Source organism: Aptenodytes patagonicus, chromosome 5, assembly GCF_965638725.1.
Source record: "Aptenodytes patagonicus chromosome 5, bAptPat1.pri.cur, whole genome shotgun sequence".
Taxonomy (NCBI): Eukaryota; Metazoa; Chordata; class Aves; order Sphenisciformes; family Spheniscidae; genus Aptenodytes; species Aptenodytes patagonicus.
Window position 1 is genome coordinate 23,615,548 of NC_134953.1, and position 19,786 is coordinate 23,635,333.

General features: G+C 41.2%; 1 protein-coding gene across 4 annotated transcripts in view; it reads right to left on the bottom strand.

Annotated features, from left to right (window-relative positions):
- The window catches only part of CCDC186 (coiled-coil domain containing 186), a 40,095-nt gene extending 26,465 nt beyond the window's left edge, over window positions 1–13,630 (bottom strand). Inside the window, exon 1 of one of the 4 annotated variants that reach the window (XM_076339064.1) lies at window positions 13,538–13,630. The gene's annotated coding sequence lies outside the window, so the exon portion shown is untranslated. Of the gene's footprint in view, window positions 1–10,069; window positions 10,092–13,201; window positions 13,221–13,497; window positions 13,514–13,537 lie in introns of those variants that run through there. The other 3 variants (XM_076339065.1, XM_076339067.1, XM_076339066.1) reach the window with 3 other exon arrangements.
- Between the last annotated feature and the right edge of the window lie 6,156 nt (window positions 13,631–19,786).

The following is a 19,786-nucleotide window of genomic DNA, read 5'->3' on the forward strand; positions in this document are numbered from 1 at the left end:
TTGATGTATTACTGCCTCAAAGCTGCTCATCACTGCCCAGCTGCTGCAATTCACCACTCCCACAAGAAAAGAAGTGGTAAAGTCAGATATGCAAACTTTCATGTTGGTTACCATAGCTAAAATCTCCAGTCCAGTCAGCAAACTGGACGGTATTTCTCTTCATATGAAAGCAACAGGTGAAAAATACAGCCCTGTTAAGACAGTACATTGGGAAGGATATTAAGTTTTCATCTTATTGTGTTACTTCCTTCTGTAAATAATACTGTGAATTAGTATTAGAGAGAAAGATTAATCTATGTGAAAGCAGAAATACAATTATTTGCATAACTCAGTTGCAGAGCAATAAAATGCCACCAACTCCATATACATAATATCTTACTTAATAACAATCATAAAGCATAGGTTTTGTATCAAATGCGTGGGGAATTTGAATAGCAACTATACAAATCCGTTAAAGTATGAAAAGTAAATTACGATGATTCAGTGTTTCCTGCAGACCTACTCTAATTTTCAGTGGTACCCAGAATATAATTTACCACATTAAGAATGTTCACAGCCTTTCGAATTCCAATACATTGGATTTTAACTTTATTTGCCCAAATATATTTGAATCTTTTCACAACCTCAGATTTTCTTTTTCCCAACTGCCGCTGGATAGTACTAGTTTTCATGTTCTAAGAGCTAACTTCTAAACAGAAACAAAACTTAACAATTCATCATAGGATCACAATTTATCTTCACATCAGAAATATCCAGACAAAGAAATTATGTGGAGCAACTGCCAATGCAAGTTCATCTTGATATTCAAATGTCTCTTGAATACCCAAAGTTTGTCGTGCCTACCTCAGGCAACTGGATATAGCAGATACCTCCTTTATAAGGCCAGAGAGAGAAAACTAAAGAAAAGCCTCCTGCTTTGTAAGCAAAAGGTTTTGTGTGAAAGCAGCTTAAAACGATCAACATTGCCAGCCCAGCAGTAGCTAGTTGAAATGAAACTTGCTAGTATTTGACTGTTTCACATCAAGCATACAAATACAGCAAGTCCCAGATAATATTTGGACACCAAATATATATTTGATAGCAGCTCCATGTCTTTCCAGGTTTTATATCCATCTTCTATTATCCTACCCATCCTTATAAGTGACTGTCCCAAAATCAGGGAAGTAATAAGGTTGTGGTATCACTCTTACAAAATACTGCACTAAGGAAACGAAATAGCTTAGTGTCTTTCATGATGACTTCAGAAAGCGTCAAAAGCAATCATAAAAGGCAAATCCTGACTCAAGCAGATCAGCTGTTTTCTGTAATGATATCTTGTTAATGCATCGGACAAGCAAATCATGGTAGGTCAGCATACAGTATCTTGAGTGATAGCAAAGTGCCAGGTGAGCACTGGCCGACCTTCTTGCACTGTTTTGCTAAGCTTCTACCTTCAACCATTTGCTCTGCTCCTTCCCCAGGGCTGATCATCATCTGAACAGTATGGCAGAAGCGTCTTGCTCCTCAGTCCCCTCCATGTGATGTTTGTCTCACCCTCACAGCATGTCCCTTCTGCTGCCTAGGCCACGGGAGAATGTAATCACTACCAAGTCAACTTAGAACGCCCAGGGTAGGAACTTCTCAAAGTACCATTTTGAGATTAGCCCAGCCCAAGCTTGCCTGCCTGCATACCTTGAATAACAAGCCATCTTGTGAAACTGCCACACATCTAGCATGGCATATGGAAAGCTTTCTGTCCCTGGCTTGTCAAACTTTCTTCTGCTGTAACAGGACTCTTAGCACTCACACAACTGGTTTGACCAGCTCTCTTCCTCCTCTGTTTTACAGCTCACAATTATTTTGACACTCTAACACGCCTTCCCCGCATTCCTGCCCCTATACTAAAGCTAAGGAGACAGCCATCTGTGTTTCCCCACAACACAGTAATAAAAAGGAAAGCAAGCGGAAACGCATCAATTCAAGACCTGGTGATGTGAGTAGCAGAGAACGAAGAACACAAATACGGCTCAACCAAGCTTCCTTTACAGCAATAATGGGCCCACTGGCCCAGTTTGCACAAGCAAACAAAACACCTCTCTGCACATATACATCAGAATATAGACAAGTTGTACCCTTCAAAAACAAAACTTTGCTCTTTTTTTTTTTAAACAGGCAGTGTTTTTCTCCTCATAGATGTGTTCTTCAAAGAAGCTAGGAGCATGCATACTTTTCCTCATTATCTCATGGTATTCACAAAAATTAAGTTTAAATCTGCATCAGCGCATATTATGTCCATTTTAAATATTACCTTAGTACTTGGAGAAGTAGTTAAACTGCAGCCACAGGACACACAACATTAAAGGCTAGTCTTCACAAGGGTTGCAACCATTTCTCATACTACTGTAACTGAGATGTGCTTATCTGCTAAATTGCTGATAGCACAACTGACTGCAATCAAAAGCAGGGAGCAGAGAGCCTGCCGATACGATGAGTGCACAGCACACCAACTTTTTTAAGGCAGAAATGTCTCACAGGCAAGTAAGGGAAAACAAAGACTCAGGAAATAGTATCTTTTTCATTTACTGTTTGTTATGCAATAGAAACATCCTCTATTAACTGCTAATCAAATGACAAAAATAAGAACAAACGTGACAATCATTCATTTAAGCTCTTCAATGAAGTATCTGATACAACATAAGTATTGATTATCTAAGGAGAACATCGAAAACCTTGATACGTGGTCCTATAACATGCCAAAAGAAGAAGAAAAAAATATTTCTTCTAGCTACCTTCAGTAGCAGTCATCCTAAGTGTTTGTTCAGCCCTGGCCTCAGGGGCTATTCATAGATATGAAGTTATGAACATATAAAAAAATCTCGCAGAATCACTGCATATAAAAAGGTAAAACTTGCAGATGAATAAGATGTACAAGCTACTGGAATTTATCTGGGTATTTCCATTTACATTCTATTGTCCACAAGTAATCTATCTCAAGGTTTAAAATTACTTAAAAATTAAGTCAAATAATGTTTAATACTTAGCTATTTTAACAGTATAGACCTGCTCTGCAAACTACCGGTATGTAGGACAAAGGTCTTAACTTGTTCTATTAAATCAACCTGCTAAATGGACAAGTAACTTTTTCTTATGTAAGAATTGGTCTCACTCTTGCAAGTATATACTGAGTATATACTATGCTACATCATGTTAGCTGGATTTCTGGAATAAAGAACTCTAATAATGGTAATACATCATTGCTATGATCATTATGGTAATTAGGTACTTGTTTATAATTTAATTTTTACAGTGAAATGAGAATAGAATTTCCAGAAGAGCCACTGATATCATGTTTGAACACTAATTTGTCTGTTTATTCATCCAAGATTTATTAAACTACATAAAATAACTGTATAAGAAAGTATGTGATCAGACATTAATATTTAGTTCCTGGACTAAAACCATAGCAATTACCTGCAGAAATAAAAAGCCAATTAACAGCTAGAAGATCATGCCACTAATTTTAAAAGCTCCTCCAATTCAAATTCTGATTTTAATACAACTATATATTCTGATAAATTAGGTTATGATAATTAATTTTCACACATGATAACAAAGTAAGTTTAATTGTTCTTGTTTCAGCATCACTCTTCCAAGTATACTGTTAGACATGACATCAAACACACAGATGTCAGAACACAAGCCAGCAATGGATAGCTTCCACAGGTACAACTCCAGAAAAAAGATTACAAATAAAAAAAATATTTCAAGCAATACCTACACTGAACCACCATACTAACTCCTCTACTGAACTTCACTGGAAGAACACTTTGTCTGAAAATTTAAGAACTCTGCATCTTTCTGTATTAGCAGACAACTAAGACCTATCATTTTAACATCAAAATGTAAGCCCTTTCTCCCTCCCTCTCTCTTCTTTTCTTCCCCCTCTTTCTGCCCATTACCCACTATAAAGTGAAAGAAAATGCTGCAATAAAGATGGAAGACAAAGGGAGGGGAAAAAAAAAAAAAAGAGTATTCAAGTTGTTCCTTTCCATACATGCTTTAACAGTAAATTCTCACTTCAGAGTCCATTCACTGGCATGGAGAAAAGCAGTTTCTCTAACAGTCAGTCCTCCTCTTTCATCTGCTGAAAAGTACATACACTCTTACCTTTTAAGGAAGCTGTTGACACCCTCATCCCTTGGTTGTCCATCAGGTTATCCACTATACCAGTTGAAAATCTTCCCCCCTACTCCAGTACTGCTAATTCCCAGCCACTAGAAGGTAATTCATGATGAAAGCAAATCCCTGTATGCTTCCTACTGTCTGCACAGATCTAATTAGGAACACAGCCTTTCCCAGATATAGCCTGCTATTCTGTTATTACAGGCATGCATTGAGAATCTGGTACATTTTAATTCAATATTATGCCATTTCAAACTGCCTGTCTTTTCAATCTTCTTATGGAGCACAAACGTGATTCTTTTAAACCCCTGACTATAAAGTACTTTCCTAAGCAGATGCACTATTAATGCTAGCATTTAATTTCATAAAATAGATAGCTTGACCCAAGCTATCAACACCTATGTTGTAAATAGTCAAAAAGGAGGAAATTACTTTGTTTCAGCCAATTTCTAAATACATGTGAGATGACATCTAAAGAAACATTAAATGACAACTACAGGAAGCATTTTCTGAGGTGTGGCTGCCTAGAAGAATTCACTAACAAGGAAAAAAAGAAAGCGTGTGCCTTGTCACCTAGTAACTGCCACAATGGGGCTCTTTTACAATAAACAGATGGAAGAATGACAGAAGTGTGTGCCTGGAGTGGTTCTGTAAGCAAACAAACTGACAGTCAAGGTCCTGAGAAATAAAAATCACTCCTATAAGAGGAAAAATGTATTTAAGCTACAAAGCTTAAACATACTGTAGAGAAAGGGGCAAAAAAGGGAAGGAGGGACTAATGCTTCACGGGTGTGTGCATATACAAAAACTTGTTCAAACCAGGGTGGATTTTGAAAGAAAGTTTAAGGCCATTGAGATAAGTGACTCTGAGGCACAAAACCTTCTGAAAGGGGAGTAATAAGAAGTTAATAGAGTAAATGCAGTTCACTGGATGCCCGGCATATTCAACCATGCATTACATAATACAATGGATATTTTATATTTATATATATAATGGCCAGTAGCAGTCAATTATGTCAGTTCCTTTCAACAAGAAAGGGTTTTGCATCATCTTTGGGTAGATGTTCTTCACTCATAGCTGTGCTCCTAAGAGAGACCTTGTAGCAGAGTCACTGATGAAGAGGGAATGATTTACTCTCCAAACAAGTATACATGCAATCCACAAAACAGTGAAAACACAGTTCTTGCATCATCAGCTAAGACCATGTATGCTTTTCACCTCCGGATATGTAAAAAGCATCCAGACAGGTTTTATAGTATATAAAAAAAAAACAAGCTCAATTTTAAATAGAAGTACAATGTAAATTTACAAAGCCATCCTCTTTCCCCTTCCATTTCACATCTGTCACAGAGTACTCAAATTTTCTTTAAGTAATAGACTAAAATCTCAACATGACCCAAAGCTTCAATACAGATACGATGCATTTCAGACAGCAGGTGGGGGACAAGGAAAGGAGTGATGAAGTGCTCCATGGCTCATGGGCATATGACCCCAACAGTCAGCAAGGTCCTAAGTACCACGACCAGGCCAGGCAAGCAGCTAAGTGACAGAAAAATCTGGTGAAACCAACACAAGCAGCCCAAGTTCCCAGAAGTCCCTACCACTCTTACACGGATGCCACCTCAGCACTCATATAGTTGCATTGCCACTGTAGTCTGTGCTGTAAACTTGCTAAGGAAACACTGCATACCAGTAATGGTGGTGGTGGACTTTGTCCACATGTTTACAGGAAAAAACCTACCTAGAAAACAAGCCCCTTGAAATTGCTTCAGAGCAATTCTCTTTACACTGTAATTTGAGATCCTTATTTTCTGGTTCTTTCTCAAACTGCACTGGATCCATAACTCTCAAAATTGCTGCTGTTACTCTTTATTTTGCTTTTCAAGATGGCACCTTCTCAAGATAAGCTCCACTGGAAATTCATCATAACAATCTAAGCAAACACCCTTAAGCAGTCGTCTCTTCAAATGCTCTGTAATACTCACTAACCTTCCATACTGGTTCTGGTTTCTGAACTCATGGTAAACTAAAGTAAATTAAACTTCATTTATCTCCTTTACTATGCAATTCAGGTTCAGCTTGCCTCATCAGTTACTGAGAGAGCAGATAATGCATGTCCTTTGGCCAGCTTCTTAGGAAGATAGCTGGAAAAGGGGTTTACTCTTAACATCCCCAACCTGCCCAGTGAAAGCAAATCACTACTTCTTTTCCCTAGTAGTAGGCCAGAAGACTTGGGCAGCACTACCTAACTCAAATAACCAGCTGTCTATCCCAGGTGCTGTGTTACTATTCCCTGTACCAGATTCCAACTTATTTTACAAATGCCTCTGCTCCTCTGTGTCCTCCTCTCCAATTCAACCAAAAAAGTGCTCATTTTATCTATGGTTTTACACAGAACTTTTTTTTTTTTTGCTAGAAGACCCCAACATTGCAGAAGCAAGTGAGGAAAGAAAGCTTTGTTTTGATACCGGAGGTGCCAGATGCAGACACTTATGAATCATTCCAGTTCTGGCAAGGCTGAATTTAGGAAAGCGGACGTACAGCTTGCCTGTATATTTAGAAAGTTGTGGGTTTTATCTCTCTATAACCCAGGTGCTAGATGAACAGAAAATTCTATACCCCAGTTAAATCAGTTAGAAATTTAATGCTTTCATGATGACTGCCCTGTTTGTTCACCTGCAATTCTCCGGACAGCAGAGTGAGCGCTGAAGCACCTGAAACTGTAGCTGGTCTAAACAGATACCAGAAACAGTTTCCTCTATTTTCATTACTCTAGCTTTCTAATAGCTCTCCAAACATCAAGAGATTTGTTCATGAATATGTGTTATATCTGAAGGTAGAAATACTATCAGCTTAGTTGTGCAAACTTTCAAAGCTGATCCTATAAAAATAATAATTACAAAACCAAGACACACACACACACACAAAAAGGCTACTAAAAAAAATCCAAACTAACAGCTAAATCTAGAATTGGGGGGTCTGGAAGATAGGCCTTTTTTAAAAGTGAAAAGCACTATCCTCATGGAATTATAGCTGCCGAAGAAAACACTGATTTTTTTTTTTTCTCTGAATCACCCAATAGTAAATTAAAATGCAGTCATGTGAATTTCCAAGAGGAAGTCACATGCATTTTACAGCTATTTTGAAGATTCACACACCTCAAGTCACATTGTAATACACTTTCCCATTACTCCAGCCCTCCAACAACCAATTAAAGCTCTCAGCAACACGCCCAGCCACACCTACCAACATACAATGCTCTCCTGGACTCAACTACAAATTAAACTTCCATTACATGTCATTATACTGTTCCGTGTCTTGATCTAAAAAGCACTGAGCATTAGAAGCTCCCCTTCTTTAGTAAATACGCAATTTGGAGACGAGCTGGAACTTCAGCTTGTTTTGCTAGGATGGAATCTAACATTTACTTTGCATGCAACTGAGGACTGACTTTTAATTCAGTAATACTGAGCAATATGTTTCAAAACGTGTCTTTTTTCTGGCATGATTTTCAAAAATTCATATAAAAAAAGATCAATGTCCTAAATCTACCCTGAGATAGCAGGTTCACACTCATCCCTTCGAAACCGTGATTCAACAGCAATTGTGATTTTAAAAAGGAGTAATATGACATTATAGTGTACACACAAATGCATAATCAGTATGTACTCCCACCATTTAAACAACTCTGCCTCCTATTCACTCATGTTAAGCACGTGTAATATTAAATTCCAATCCACAGATTGATTTTTACAAGTGGCTCATTACACTCCAGCAGAATACCAACTTGGAAGCACCTCTCCATGTAAGCAGCTGCTAAAGCTCATGAAGCAAAGACAAATACATAACTTCAACAAAACCCCATTTATCATTTGTATTTCAATAATGTGTTGGCTCTTTCCCCAATCATTGCAGTATAGACTAAAGACTCCAGTAAAGAGATTTTTTTATATTGCCTTACATTTCAACTCATGCATCTATGAAATGAAGTGACATATGACTAAAGTTTCAACAGTCAAAAGGCTTTTCTCGATGAAGCTCTGATGTTCATCAGAAAATCCCAGCAAAAGCAAAAACTGCACATCAGCACCATTTAACAGTTCAATTACAGACCCACTTCCCTCTTGCAGGTTCCTGGGCAACAAAAAGACAGAGTCCAAGTGATTTAGCCAGTCTTCAATTGTAAATTCAAGTGTTAACAGGAGATGCAATATTATCCAGTTTAACACTGGAGATGGACTTTATTTCAAAGAGTTAATTAGGATTTATTGGCTGAAGAATGCTGAAGAGAATGATAATGATTTTTAGAGTTTTCTTGACAAGCCCCACACATGTGAAGCAACCAGCAACCAAAGTAAGACTTAAAGAAGTTACATGTAAAAAAGCTTCACAAATGCCACAGCATTTATTAGGAAGACCAGAATTTGTCTGAACAGTTTGCTCCACAAAGGACTATTCCTCTCCTTTACATACCACACTACAAAATATTCTATTACAAACATGGTCTTGGATGAATCACAATAGAATAGTAAGTACTTTCTATTATCTTTAAACAGATTATCCTAAGACAGAGACATTAAAGTAACCATTAACAACCAGACAACTGTCAGAATCACAGGAACTGTCACTTCATTTCAATTCAGGTTTAATTTCCAACCTGTTACACTTGGGTAAGAGACGAAGCTGTAGGATAGCTTACGTGCTATCATCTGTACAATGACACTCCAATAAGACTGCTGAAGAAAAAATTGATTTTGGGGTATGACGTTGTTTTCTTCTTACAGTTATGTTGTTCATTGTAAAACCCAAGATGCATCTCTTCAAGAACTTTTCACACCTTTACTAGACAATAATCATTATTTGAGCAAACTAAAATGCTTTTCCAAGTCAGTGCCAACCTGTCATTGCACCAGAACTCTTGCTAAAAATTTTACATGACAATAAGACTAAAAGTAAAATGGAAGAGAAATCTTACAGTTTGTGTTAGCAGTTAGCTGTAGTGTAATCCTAATACTACTACTTTCACTTAAACTAATCTGAACAGACTGAACACACCTTTCTACTTCACTTGTTGGGTGAGGTTTTGTTTCTTTTTCTAAAGCAAAATATCCTCAACTACTGTCTACTGCCCACCACGATGGCTAGCGAAACAAACTTTCCTGTTGTTTCCAATTAATACCAAACATATCTGTATTTTGCGTTATCTTTCGTAAGAACTCCATCACAAATGGCTTTCCCAGACTAAGCATTACACCACCAGATAACACTGCAAAAGAGGGAAACTCAAATCCTAGAGATAATTCTGTTTTCAACTGAAGTTTATAAAGAAATGAGGATTCAGCTAAAGAAGTCCTGTTCTACATGACAAGATACAAAAAGCAGCTCTACCGTATACCAGCTGCGTAGAGGGACAAATCAAAGATTTCAACTAAATTGAAAGGTACTGGGATAGAAACATCCACAAAGCCAGATATTTTACATAATCTAGCATAAGATGTATAAACATGAAGCCAGAAGGACTGTTTGAAATGCATTTGGTTACATCTCCACACCTAAAGGTAATCAGAGCAGCAAGCCACCCAAGTTTCGAAGTGATGAAACACAATAAAAGGAGATTAACTGGATTGAAAAGCATCACAACACCTAAGAAAAAGTCAGAAAAAGAACAGCTTAAGAAGCGATTAAGGTGACCACCACTGCCTGTATTCCATACAAAACAGATAGAGGGTAGCCATGAGGTCTCATACACTGATGGCCTTCCTGTATTTACAGACCGTACGTATAGGAAACAAAAGAAACACACCTAGGTCCCACCTACACTAGCTCTCCCAATATTAATTCACTTTTGCCCAAGACCGAATACAAGATACTGCTCTAATTTAAAGAAAAGATTATTGGGGGTATTACCTAGTATTGCTGAGAAGGAAGATGTAACACAACGTGATCCCATCTACACAGAAAAGCTAGAGGACTGCAATACAGACAGGACAACTGTGACTCACAGTACAAGTGGTAAAGCTGGCTGTGTACTGGGACACCGAGTCCTCCAGCCCAGGCATAACTTGACACAGCTCCCTGATTCAGCTCACACAAAGACTTGCTTTGATGCACATGCCTGAAGGGAGGGGGGAGCGGAAGGGTGCGTACACACAGTGGTTACCCTCAGGATTTCCTTGCTTTTAATCAGTTTAGTACTTCTCAATTATTTTTCTCTTTTTTAATCTGACTTTATATAAACACAGATTGCATACAGTGCCAAGGTGCAAAGCTCAGTGTTACTATAAATTCTTTTAACGTGAGTCAAGTACTTTAGAAGACAAGGTTTACCCAAACTTTATCTTTGCTTTTCTTCATTTATGTCACAAGTTAGATAGTTGGGCAATATTGTATGAATTCCTTCAAGGCATCACTAGGTTTTCTACCAATCTCATGCAAGTGGTTAATATTATGGTCATATTAACTCCAATATGGAGTCAAGTAACAGCACAACTCCAAAATAAAGTTCATCAGTTAAGGTTTAACGAGTAGGACTGGATTTGTTCCCGTCATAACACAAGTCATGGGGTACACCTTGAGTGTGTTATTTTTTTGTCATACTAGTCCCAAGGTTGGAAGCTCATGTCTCAGGGGAAAACAATATACTAGCAACAGCATCCTTTTACTGTGAACTTCAAATGAGACTTGGATACTTAAGAGTTTATGCACAGACTTGTAATCTTCTGTTAGCAGAGTGTCTTCAGCACAGAACAACTCTTACTCCTCTAAGTAAAGAAAACCAGTCTCACCTACACCACTCAGCAACCGATGCAATACCAGCAACAGCACTACTGTAACCTTTCGGGATTTCAGCATCATGCCTTCAACTCTGCTTACGACAAGGCTAGTACCAGCCAGTTAGTCACTACCACTACCCTGTTTGCATTCATGTTCTGACACTGATAACATCACCTGTGCAAAGAAGAATGGTTTAAGGGAGGGTAAGAAATCAAATTTATGATCAAGTTCACAACCTGGACAAAGCATACGTTCAATGACAGGTCTTCTCCACCTATAACTGAGTCATAACTCTCATTCACATTATAAAAGTTAGAGCTATGGCAGACCTTCTTACAAAATTGTAGTGTCATGGTATTGGCAAGATATGGGTCTTAGCATATTTGGCATTGAAGATGCCAGCATATTTGCTATCAATGGCTGTTTTCAAATGTTGTTTCCAGAACACGCAACAGGGTTGTAAAATTCCAACCGTGGCATTACTGTCTGCATGACCACTGCATACTGAAAAACACCATTCATGAGGATGGTAAGGCTCTACTGTTTTCAAACCTGATTTTCCTACAGAGTTTCTCTAGTATCCCTGGAAACAAACAAGCAAAAACTTCAATCCTTTAAGGATCTGAATGAATCAACTGTAAGCTCTACAGAAGACTGACTTCTGCTAATTAATATAAGAGGTAGTATTATATACAATATTATTACATTAAAAAAAATCAATATTCCATCTACTTCTTGAAATTAGGGTCATGATTTTCTCTTTTCTTCTGACACTGATTTGTTTCTGATGAGGGGTTTGGGGTTTTTTTTCCCCACCCTCAATTTGAGACAGCAGGGTCTTGGTCTATGACTTGAAGATAAGAATTATCCATAAGGCTTTCCAATATTGTTTTTGGCAGCAGGAAAATAAGTTCAGAACAAGCCAACCCAGAACTGAGTACAGGATATTGCCTACTGGAGCCCACGTGTTAACAAAAGTTGCAGACTACTGATTTAACATATTTCTCCTGCCTAATAACACTACTAAACCCAGAAAAGCACTTGCTTTTTTCCATAGCTCTTTAAAAAGCCAGCTTCAGGAAATTCAGTATTAGCCTTGGGTAGTGATAAGCAACATACCTAATTAGGACCAAAGAAACCACTCTCTGTATTTGGTTCTTCAGTCCTTTTCTCAACACTTTGAAATAGTGAACCTCACAATACCAACAAACATCTGTCAACAACTCCAAATCTAGTCTTATAAAACAATAGAAAATATTGTTTTAAAGCCAAGTCAAGAACAGATGATTGAAGAATTTCAGAAAAAGAAGAGAAGGATTCTAAGGCAATACAGAACAAGATCGCTTTTTTTTTTCATGAAAGGGATGACATTTCAAATTTACAGTCTCTTGAAACATCTTCAGAGTTCCAGTTTCTCACACTTCTAGAGCTTAACCATCTCCTCCTAAAGTCAACGGCAGCATAAGCATTCACAGCAGCCAGTGACTACATTTCCTTGTCGATACAAAAATGCAGCTGTGGCTCATGCTGTTTATATATATATATATATATAAAAAACAAAACATACTGGAACACTGGTCACATGTTTTTTTAGTGTATTCTGCTTGCAACATTTTAACTTCTGAAAAGCAGTTTTACAAGAAGATAAAGCAAACCAACAATAAAGCCAGGCTACCATATTTCTAACCTTACACACAGATTTCAATTCCGCAAGAGATCCTCTCCTGGTTTGCACAGAGTCTCACTGGAAGTATACATGTATCAGACTCACCTGTGCAGACTATTTTCTAGGACAAGAGCCAAAATCTGCAAACCTACATCATAATCATCTCGCTGAAGTTGCAGTAAAGCTTCCTGCTTTCAAACCTAGACGGGCAAGCAGCTTTTGCAAATACTATCTGCAAAAACAAGGACACGTACTCTACTGCAACACTGCAGCTGGCTCTAAAAAATAACCTTCATACTGGTGTAACAGTTACTGGGCTTTGTTATCTAATTATTTAACCATCTAGTGAAATCAACATACAACCAACGAAACAGGACAACCTAATTAATAACGTGGAGAAGAAAACTGTCAAGAAACAAAGAGACTACGAGCCAGCACAGGAGCTAGAGCTACCCGCTCGGGAGGTCCCGACTCAGAAGACGCTGCTAAGGCAGGACTTCACGCCCCCGGACCTCATGCCACTTCGCCCCCCTCCTGCCTGCGGAACCTGAGCCTCACTCACAGACCTGGCGCGACCGCCGCCAGCCAAGGGCCCCCACCTGCACACGCAGATCCCCTCGCAGCGGCCACCGCGGCGTCAGGGCACACGGGGGAAGCCTCCCTCCGCCCCCGCGGCCCCTGCGAGGCCACGTCCTCCCGGGGTTTATCGCCTGCTGACTCCGGCACGCCGCGGGAGGCGGCCGAAGCGGCTCACTGGCACCGCCGGCACCGCCGCCCCGTCCCCGAGCCCGCCGGGGAGCGCCGAGCCATCCTGTCCCGCCTCGCCCCGGCCCCCTCGGCCGCGGGCGCCCCCGCGCCGCCCTCTCAGGGAACCCGGCAGCAAGCACCCACGCACCCGCCTTTCCTTCCGCCCGCCCTCCGGCGCGGCCCCTCACCCGCTCAGCTACGAGGCCGGCAGGGAAGGTGGTGGCGGCGGCAGCTCCCCCATGGCGGCGGTACGCCCCGCCGGCCGCAACCGTCCCGGCGAGCTGACACATCAACAAAGATGGCGGCCGAAGGCGGTACTCCCGCCCGGAGGCGGGGGGCGGGGCCAGCCCGGCGGCCTGCCCGCAGTGGGCGGGGCCGGGGAGAGCCCGGCGGGAGCGGTGTCGCCCCCAGGCCTGGCTCCGCCCGGGCGGGCCGCAGCCCCCGCGGGGCGGCGGGGCCAGCCCCGCTCTGCGGGGTGCCGCGGGCTGGCTTCTACAGCGTCGCCGTTCCGAGCGCCGGTGGGGTGAACGGCCGCTCACGTCAGCTACCTGAACCAGCACACCTTTTCTCCAGGTGGCTCTTCCGAGTAAATTCCCTTGCTGGCTCTTCAGAGTAAATTCCCCCACACGTTCACCGTGAGGGCGGTCAGGCACTGGAGCAGGTGGCCCCGAGAGGCTGGGACAGATATGTCCGTCCCAGGGGATATCCAAGAGCCGTCTGGACGCAGCCCTGGGCACCCTGCTGTAGCTGACCCCGCGGTGACGGCGCGACCCTTCTCGCCGCCTTCTGTCTCTCCCTTTTACTGCCGCTATGTTCCCACACTCGCTGCCGACAGCGCGCTAACAACAGACGGATTGGAGGGAACAAAACGAGACATTAGCTGAAGGTGCTAACAGCTCCAGGAACTGAAGCTGCTGAATTTCACACATTAGATAATTTAGAGCATGTGTATAAATACTATTTCAATCAGGAGGTTGGGTTTTTTTCTCTTCTTAGTTAAGCATGCATTACAACCTTTCCGAGTAAGGGATCTCACATCAGGCATTTCATAGTGCTACCCAAGACCACAGCCCCAAGAAGCTGCCATATAGCAGGACTTCTTCACCCCAACAGTTTTTAGAGAGATAGTCACAAAGATACCTCCCCTTTTTGCAAGATCGGTGCACAAGTAATGACTAAGAGTCTCTTCTTCCCTAAGTAAACAGCATCTCATTTTCCAGAACCAACCCCTACACGTGACGTCAAAGGTCTCTGCACCCACATGTCATGTAAGAGTAAATCCAGTGATGTTAATAAACAGAGTGCAGCTTCAGCTAACACCCACCAATACTTCATTCCTTATTCTGATGGGTTGAAAAAAAAATGTGAAAAATTTGCTGGGCATCAAAAACCTGGAGTACGTTTCAGTGCTGGGAGCAGCAATTTCTCCATGGAACGCAAGGCTTTTTGGAGTCCAGAGCACTACATAAATGCCATTTTTTTAAATAAAAAATAAATTGAAAAAACTACCTTAGCAGACAAGCTGTTAAGTGAAAACAGTTGCATTTACCATAGCAGATCAGGTAAAGTAAGTAATGGCATCTTTCCTGCAGGAACTTCTTAACAATAGAAAAGCAAGTTAAAATCATTGAATAATTTGGGTTGGAAGGGACCTCAGGAGCGTATGTAGTCCAATACCCTACTCATGGCAGGGCTAACTTCGATGTTAGATCAGATTGCTCCTTTATTTTGGCTAATTTACTTTTATATATGTATAAAAGTATACACATACCTATATGCTTTATACCTATAAAACCCAGTAATGATTTCTTCAGTTCATAGCTTGGATGACTTTGAAAATAGAATGCGCTGCATAAGTTTACTTACAAACATTAACTGGGAGCGTTATTTCAGAGCAAGTTATTCTTCTCCTTATTGTTTCCAGGCAGCTGGAATTTAAAAAATCACAAATGCAAATTTTGGGGTCCTAGAAAATGCTCCTTTGAAGCCTTTTTACAGATCCTTAAAAACACCACTGGGATCTCAGAGAAAATCAATCTGCAAACCATTCAGAGCTCATAACTGTGATGCACCGTATAGTACCAAAAGAAGGGGGGGGAACGACCACTACTCAGACTCCACAGTCAGGTGGGTACTATATGGTGACAGTTTATTATGAGAGCCAGAATCCTTAAGCAAGCATACAGGTTCACGAAATAGTAACACATAACACGACACAACTACATACACAGGGAGGGTAATACGACCTGTCGATAAGGATCAAGCTGGTGGTCACAGATGGTTCGAGGATCTCAGTCCAGCTGAGAGGGAGCTCCGAAGAGCCTCCTCCAGTCCATGTCCGTTATGCTTTTGTTGCCACATGGTCTCGGTAGATAAGCCCTTGGTTGGGTCTTTAGGCCCTTGACATAAGTTTAGGCCTCAGAATTGCGAGAGGTGTGGCAGAGGCGGACTTATCAAGGACGACAGTGTCCGAACAGGCGAGAGCTATGGGGCCTTCGCTCCATCCTGTCCGCTGTTTCTGCACAGTCATTGCTCCCTTGTGTCCAGCTACATGGGGGCATGGGCATAAGTTTCACTAAGATTTGCGAGTGATGTGGCAGAGGCAGACTTATCAAGTCAGGACAGTGTCCGAACAGGCGAGAGCTATGGGGCCTTCGCTCCATCCTGTCCGCCGTTTCTGCACAGTCATTGCTCCCTTGTGTCCAGCTACATGGGGGCATGGGCATCACAATAACCATAAACCTTTGCATTTTCATTATTTTGGGAAAGATAATACTGCTTCAGATAATTAAACGTTAGTATCCAAACCATCACCTCTAAAGCAGTGAAGAAGTCAGATGAAGGCATATGTCTTTAAAAACATTATTTAGGTGAGAGCATAAACTAGAGTAGGTTGTGGAGAGAACTCGTGGCCTCAGCTTTAACCTCCAAGTAATATTCTGAAGGCAAAAATCTAGCCATTGCTTTCCTCATAATATGCTGTGCATTCCATATTGCTAAAAATACATTAAAAAAATCAGGTGTGGAAAAGAGGTAAGGAAAAATTGCCCATTTTCAGGAAGCAGTGCCATGCAACACTCACTTGCTAATTGCCACGCAGCCCAAGCCTAAGCTTTGTTTTCAGAAATGCTTCTTTTGCCACTTCTACTCCTGTTCTGCACTGAGCAGCAAAGTTCACACAGCCTGGCTGCTCTGTAACACAGTCACTTCGGTACACAAATGCTTCTTATTTGGTCTTCTCTTCTAGTTATTTAAAGGCAACTGCAGAGACATCAGTGTACTCTGGCCCCAGTCCTTCTAAGATTTATGCTTCTGCTTTGCTGTACACTTTGTCCACAGTCCCACTGACGTTAATCATGTATGACTTAGTGCATCCCACCAGACCTGGCAGAATTTCAGCTGATTTTCACCTTTTATTCTGGACATTTTTTTCAGCAGGACTGAAATCAGGTTAAGAAAATTGAGCCTGATTAGCGGATTTCTTCCTTAAAGGCAGGCAAAAAGGATTTTTTTGTACTCAGCCGGACTCCCCATGGCTCTAGTCCCAGCACTGACATTCAGACAGTTCTGACTCTCACAGTACCTGTGCCTAGGCCAAATTTTCATCTAAACAGTATCTTATCCCCAGGAGGCAGCCACAGATACTTAGGGGATGATAATGACAGGACATAGAGAGAGCCCCTTCCCCAAACTGTCTGCATTCGTATTAAATAAGAATGACTGAATTACTGTAACTCTTAGTTAGCCAGCCATAGCTCTCATTTGGCATGTACAAATGCTGAGGAAGACGATTTCTGAGTGAGAGAACTTACATCTGAAATACAGACAGTCAAACACAACAGCCTTCTCTTCTGCTGCAGACATAAGCCCTGCATTGCAGAGGCAGAAGCAGAATTTGGCCCGTATTTTCAAAAGGTTGTAGTTCTGGCTTTTGGCTCATGCTTTGTCATCTAAGAAAAAGAAAAGTAAGTGTTCATGTAATTGCTCAATTTCCAGGCGACGTTTGTTAATTATACATAGCATTTTTATAGCTTTGCCCACTGGAGGGGCTTACAATCCTGTGCTTTCTCCTTCAACTAAAAAACTGTTAGCAACTCCACTTTAACGGAGAACAATGAGGTGGCTGAAATAGCAAATGTGCTGAACACCCCACACTCCTCTGGGACCCCTGGTGCTGGAGGGCCATGGCTGGCATTGCCGAGGAGGAGCTGGGAGCAGAGTCCAGGTTGCCTGACTCCCATCCTCTGCATTCATCAGAAGGCTGGTCTGTTATAATATCATTACTGCGGTCTGATTTGATTCCTGCATTTCACATCATGGCAAGATTACATGAAGAGTTATTATTTTTAATTAGGAATCACTTTCATTGTCTAACTGTTTTATTCTAAGCGAGCAAGGTTTGTCAAGGGTCTTGAGGGAGCACCATCCACAAAGCCCCAGGAGCCTCGTCTTCCCTCCCTGTGTCAGGTAGGGATGGCAGCACTGCTGAAGCTGCAGTCCCAGCGCTAAGGCGTTGCCACCACTGTCGTGTCTAATCTATGCACAATATAGTTAAATCCTAAGTGTGACTGTGATTATACAAGTGCTCTGAGTAAGTAACACCTGGAAAAATCTATTTTCATTATGCCGCTTGGACTGTCCTTTGTTCAGCATGTAGCAATGGTGTCCCAGCTAGTTCCTAGGCCCTTAGATCCTACAAAATGGAGCTAATGACACACTGGTACAGTTATTACAGAACCTACATGTAGGCAAGCCCAAAGCTCTTGCTAAAAATTGCAGGCAAGCTACATCAACCTCCTGTAGCTCCTGTGATGTTGCTCCTGATCAGTCTCCATGCTAACAGCACTCTCCCCAGTTACCTCTGACACTCCTTTGCATTTATCTTTTTCCACTGCTGCAGCCAGTCCTGTTATTTTTTCTTTTTAGGATTAATTTTACTGCTCTCATTTCCTGCCCTTTCTTGTTGCAGTATCCTGAGGCATGGAAAGTCCCAAATGACTGATATTTAAAAAACAAAAACAATGAAAACAACATTTGCCCAGGCTCAATCATTCTTTGCAACTTCTAACTGCAAGAAAACTTTGTGCCAGTTCACATGCTGATAACGTTCTGTCTCCAGTGGGATACTTGATTTTCCTTTTCAAGTACATTGCATCCTGTCAATATACTTCCAGCACAGTCTGCAGTGTTAATTAGTGTCATTTCAAAAGACTGTTCAGACTGGCAGCATTGTTTCGATTCAGCAGGCCTTGGGGATCGAAATGGCTAGCCAGCTGAATGTACTAGAAATGTGGATATTTTAAATCACACAGGCTAATTTTTTTTTTTTTTTTTGGAGAGGTTTGAATGACAGAGGAGTATTTCTTAATGCCTCACCGGTATTAGTGGTTCTTAGGCCGGAGGATTATTGGGCTAATCTTCCGGACAGAGGAACAAGGTGCAGGGAGGTAATGGAGGCTGTATGATCATAATTGTCCTGTCTCCCTGCAACCTCCTGTGTGCAACTGTGCCTACTCTGATATGCAACGCTGGGCAATTTGGCAGATGGATTTCCTGAAATCCCATCTAATCCTACCTAATTTCCCCTCCTGCTTTCAGAGCAGCCTCCGATACAGTCAGCTTCTACTCAGATTGCAGCTGAGTGCTGGAGGTTTGTTGGAGCCAGGAAGAGTCTTTCCTCTGACTTTGGTAGGTAGTATCTAAACCACCTAGAAAAAACTCAGCAAACCTTTGATGTGTTGTTCCCTTTCCTTTTGAGAATGCTTAGCAGGGAACAGTAGTTTGGCAGACAGGATCCTAGACTTAAACATGGAAGATTTAGACTGAAATGCCACCACAGCCAGACTGCAAATCACTTTAAGGCAAAATAGCTGTGCTTCAGTTTCTTCTCCGTGAACAGAGATAATTATTCCCTGCCCCACAGAACTTGTGAGAATAACATCCATCACTGATTTTATACACTTTAATAATAGGTACAACAGTGTAGGCACTAATATAGATCAGATTCATTTATTTTTGGTGAAAGTTTAATTGCACAGCACTGGGAACACCTGAGGGCACATCTAAGTAGCAGCATAACTGCAGCAGTGTTGAGGATGAAGTATGTTTTCCAGTGTAGATAGAGACATGAGGATGGGAAACAAAAGTTAAAAGAAAAGGGGAAAACACCTTGTACAGAAAAGAAAGAAGAGAAAGGACAAATGAAAGCAGAGAATAGGTTGGAAATGGGAGCTGAAGTGATGTATTTTCTAGGCTGCAGGGCAAAATTCAAATATTTTAAAATACAAATGCATCAATTTGATGTATCAAATTTCATCATTCTTGAATAGATCTTACAGCCACCTTCTGAATTTGTATGAAACAAGGATGCCTAACTGATGTCCTGAGAGAATTTTCATTCTATTGGAGAAATTACAGAAAGCAGCTATACACCTTTC